Below are 5,386 nucleotides of genomic sequence, written 5' to 3'. Positions count from 1 at the left end.
CCCATTTCACAGCGCATGCTCAACCTTCTTTTTTTTATAGAACCTAGGACCCTTCTGCCTGGGGATGGCTCCATCCACCACGGGCTGGGCCTCCCTCCCCTCACTGATTACTAATTGAGAAAATGCCTTACAGCTGGATCTCTCGGAGGCCTTTCCTCAAGGGAGGCTCCTTTGTCTCTGATGACCCTACCTTGTGTCAAGTTGACACACAAAACCAGCCAGGACACCCATCAAGGCTCTCGTTCCTGTGGAGCCCCGATCCTGTTCACAATCCACCCCAGTGCGGTCCTCCAGGTTGGCACTGCCAGCTACACGCAGTTGACACCAAAACAAATCCTGACTGCCACGTGTATGCAGGGCTTTGCCCATCAGTCAGGACCCTGCTGTGCTGTGCTGTGCTGCCAACCTCTGTGGCCACAAGTACAAGCTACATGGCCAGCACAGGACTTCAGGTTCCTCTCCACTCCAGACAAGGTCTTTCTAAGTCCTCTCCACTGCCACTGGCCTTCTATGAGGGCACAAAGGGCAAGAAGCTTAGCTAAGGTCATTGAAGGCCCTAGAGGTCACACCGGTGGAGTTAGGCCCCCCAAAACCTCAGGACAAATGGCTAACTGTGGTGCCTATTTAATGTATCAAGGCAGACACTGCTGCCAGTCGGCTGGTCTCTGTCAGCATCCACAGGTGCCTGACCCAGAGTGCTGGCTCCTTTTGGCGCCTCTTAACCTTGCCCCCTTACCCTAACCCTCTCCAGCCACATCCCCCCAGCTTCTCGTCCCCTCCCCCAGCTTCTCTTGCCTTATAGAACCTAGCTATTGGCTGGGTGTCGTGGCGCACACCTTTAATCCCAGCACTCAGGAGGCAAAAGCAGGTGGGTTTCTGAGTTCGAGGCCAACCTGGTCTGCAAAGTGAGTTCCAGGACAAGCTAGGGCTATACAGAGAAACCCTGTCTGGAAAAACTAAAAAAAGAAAAAAAGAAAAAAAAAACCCTAGCTATTTTGGCTTGCTCATAAGCAATTTTATCTGTTGAGCCCTCTCACAGACCAGGCCCGCACCTTCATTCTTCTCTGTAACCTGTACAACATCTAATCCAATGCCCAAAGGCAGAATTCCTCAGGACAAGCATTTTCCTGATGGCCTGGGTACCTCCTCACTTAGGCTGAAGTGCTAAGTCAATTATTCCCACTCATTAATGAAAAACAAGAAAAAAACAAGAACATCCTTAAAAAAAAAACACATTGAAAAATTCCCAACATTCCAGAGGACGTCTGACGCAAGCTCCCTGCTTTGCCCTTTAAACCTAACCCACTAGATTCTTTCCAGAGAGTTTGCCAGGGTCAGGGTGGTCACAAAAGGGGGAAAAGGAGAAGCAGAGGGTTGCTCAGGACTCTGTCAGACACCTCCAGTTGTATTCTTCGAGGTCACACTCTGCAGGGGAGGATGGGGAGGTGGGGCCACTTGAAAGCTGAACTCCCGCAGGAGAGAGATTCTTTTGTGTACAGTCTTTTGTGTGTGAGACCTGACCTAGAAACTCTGGGGAAGTTTCAGTGAGTTGTTCCAAGGCAGTGGCCTATGCGAGTTCATCAAAATGACTCACGGGAAGGGACGCTTTGCTGGGTTCTTGTCCGAGTGCGTGCCTGATCTTCCTTCTCTACATTGGGGAGCAAATTCTAGAACCCCAAATAGCATTTCTCAAGTGCATCAGCCTAGTGCTTAAGGGATTCCAGGAAGGAGTGGGGGGAGAAGTAGGGAGAAGGGGCACTCATTCCCCTGCCCCAACAGTCAGCTGAGGCCTTGTATATCACAGAGCTGGGTCCCGAACAATGTCTCCCATTCCTGAGGTTCTGAGTCGGCCATTCCTGAGTGGAGAAGATGAACCACACTACTTTTCTTGTTTTGCTCCTATTTTTTTGAGCGGATGTTGTTAGTTTACTTATTGGATTTTATTTTATTTTATTTCCTGTGTTGAGGCAGGATCTCCTGCAGCCCCACCTGGTCTTCCTTGATACCTGGTGAAGGATAAGTGTGTGTGTGTGTGTGTGTGTGTGTGTGTGCGCCACCAAAGTAGGCATGTGCATGTCACAGGACAACTTACGGGAGGTGGTTCTCTCCTTCCACTATGTGGGTCCCTGGATCAACTTCAGCCTGGCAGCAAACACCATTATCCACTGAACCATCCATTCTGGTCATGATCTTGATCACAGATGCTGGGATTGAAGCCTCCAGTGCCACCATACGGTACTGAGGATGGGACCAAAACTTTGTGTGTGTTTAGCAAGCACCCCCTCCCCCTCCCCCTCCCCCTCCCCCAGCCCTTTTCTTCCTTTCTCCTTCCATTTTTGAGAGAGGGACTCGGATATCCCAGGCTGGTCTCAAACCTAACAAGTGACAGAGGAAGCCTCATCCTTCTGTCTCGGTGTCCCAAGTACTGGGATTGTAAGTTTGAGTCACTACTCTGGTTCCACTTTGTATCACCATCCTCCTGCCTCTGACACTAGAGTGTTAGGATCACAGGTGTACAACACTATACCCAGTCCAGGATCCGTACAGAGTTCACTTTGAAAGGGAAGAAAGAAGGGGGCTCTCTGAACTAACACCTGAGGCTGAGATAAGAAAACTGCCTAGAGTTCAGCAAAGTCTGGGATATAGAGTGAGTTCCAGGTTAGCCTGGCTTAGAATGAGACTCTGCCAGAGAGAGAGAGAGAGAGAGAGAGAGAGAGAGAGAGAGAATACACGTGTGAGGTGAAGGCTGGAGTGTTCTGAACCAAATGTTCTGACCAAATTATTTTGGGACATCCTGAGCCCTCATAATAGGCACTGAGTGTCCTCTGCATCTGACCTAACAGCTTTGTGACGGTTAGGTAAACCCTTTGCAGTGTATAGACTCCTACTTTCCAAATAAAAGCTAATCGGGTCTGTCAACAGATAGCGTCAGGGGCCTCAGCAGAGGTTTCCCTCTCTCGTTTTGCCCTGCCTACCTAATGTTTCCCTAATATATCTAAAAAGGGGCCTCGGCTTTGTTCTATTACTGCAAAAATGGCAGGAAACTGCTTCCAAGTTCTAAGATGGGATTTGGGGCTACCTCAGACATGGTCTCTCAGTTTGGGTTCCGATATAACCTCTCTCTTCCGCTGTTTGAGGTGAAAGTTGTGGTTTTGTATGCACATGCTTATAAATGAGTTACCCAAGCCTCTGGGCATACAGTTCTCTCTAGGAGGATGTACCGGCCGGAGTGTCCACTCGCTGGGAACCATCCTGTAATCTGCCTGGGGGCACAAGGGGGAAGGGGGCAGGGATGGAGATATAAAAGAACACCTCGTGCCTCTCACGTTGGCTTATCAGATTTGTCAAGGCTGTGACCCCATCAGACACACTCAGTTCCTTTGTTTAACGCATGATTAGAAAAAACAAAAATTTAGGGGAGGGGGGAGCTGGAGAGATGGCTCAACAGTTAGGAACACTGACTGTTCTTCCAGAGGTCCTGAGTTCAATTCCCAGTAACCACATGGTGGCTCACAACCATCTGTAATGGGATCTGATGCTCTGCTCTCTTCTGGTGTGTCTGAAGACAGCAACAGTGTACTCACATACATAAATTTAATAAATCTTTTTTTTTTTTTCCTATTTCGAGACAGGGTTTCTCTGTATAGCCCTGGCTGTCCTGGAACTCACTTTGTAGACCAGGCTGGCCTCGAACTCAGAAATCCGCCTGCTTCTGCCTCCTGAATGCTGGGATTAAAGGCGTACGCCACCACGCCCAGCCTGGTTAATAAATCTTTAAATAAATAAATAGTAAATAAACTCCCATTTAAAGACTATCCCGATACGGTGCTCATCCTGCAGGGAGCTTAGCCGGGAGAAGCCCTGTGGATCTGAAGCCAGCCTAAGCTACACACGTGGACTGGACTCCAGAAGGACACCCGCTGTGATTTTCAGACCCTTATGTCCCCAAAGGAAGAACAGACACATGGTTGAGAACAGAAATGGAGATAGTTGCCAGGAGCAATGATCTGGGAGAGGGAGACAAACTTTGAACTCAACAGAGAGCTGTTTGTCTGGTTTACATAGTTCGAGAACAGCCAGCCAGGGGCATGTAGAGAGACCCTGTCTTAAAAATAAGAAAAGGAAATTGAGAGAGCTCCTAAAGCAGAGAGAGGTACTTTGAAGAACAGAGGTGGGCTGGTCAGCCAAGACAGGTGCAAGCTGCAAAGACCTGAGATCCTGTAAGTGGACTTGCAGTGAGCCGTTTGCATAGCATCTGCTCTTGGAGAGTGCAGTGCTGGAGCACACTCTGTTCTCTTGCACATGGCCCATGCCTGGTCAGGTTGTCCCGGCTTCCTTGGTTGACTGATTGTTTCTCACAGTAATTGTGACATTGTGCACGGAGCCTTTAGTGGCTGAGCGCTCATCCTTCCAGCCCACCAGGCAGCGGGGGTGCACACTTTTTAAAAAACAGACAAACCAACCAACCTTTTTTGGGGTTCTTTGTGAATTTCACATCATCCACCCCAATCCCACTCACCGCCCCCCCAACCCTTTGCATTTGCTCTCTGTACCCCTCACCTCCAAAAGAAAACCCCGACTCCTCTTGGATCCCCAGCTGTTTGCCCTGTGTCATGGAGATCCTTGCAGCTTTGGACCTGCAGGACCCGCCCCTGATTTCATGCACTCCAGCAGTTCATAGGTGGGTCAATGCTGGAGTGGGCCAGCTCAAAGCCCTGGATCTGGGCTTGGATGGTAGCTGAGTTGGTCAGCCTGCCAGCTCTCCTACAGCTTTTTTTTTTTTTTTTTGGTAGTAAAATAGTGAGTCTTTGTCCATGGTAGCCTGACTTTCGAAGTCTCTCTCAAAATCAATGCCACAAGGCAGACAGCAAATGTTAGCCTGCTCTAGGGAGTGGAAAATTAACAGATGTTCGTGGTTCATCAACTGACAAGTCTGCAGCCCTGGATGATGTTGACTTAGATGAATCGGGAGAACTCATTACTGTCATATTTGGTGGGACAAAGAGCTGTCCCATGGGGCTTCTTGTACAAGAGGCCACATATGGTATGTGACCTTAAAGAACACTTTAAAAAACAAACAAACCAATTTCCATTATTTCACCAGTTCATCTTACAGATCCAAGGTCAGAGGAACAGCCATTACTAACAAGGAAGAACAGAGCTGGGATGTGACCTGAACGCTGGTGCTAGGGACTTAAATGCACACATAATTTTTAAATTAAAAAAAAAAAAGTTTATTTATTTATTTATTTTATTTTTTGGTTTTTCCAGACAGGGTTTTTCTCCGTGTAGCCCTGGCTGTTTTAGAACTCCCTCTGTAGATCAGGCTGGCCTCAGACTCAGAGATCTACCTGCCTCTGCCTCCCAAGTGTGGGATTAAAGGCGT

Source organism: Mus caroli, chromosome 4 (assembly GCF_900094665.2).
Source record: "Mus caroli chromosome 4, CAROLI_EIJ_v1.1, whole genome shotgun sequence".
Lineage (NCBI taxonomy): Eukaryota > Metazoa > Chordata > Mammalia > Rodentia > Muridae > Mus > Mus caroli.
Note: the sequence above shows the minus strand (reverse complement) of the source record.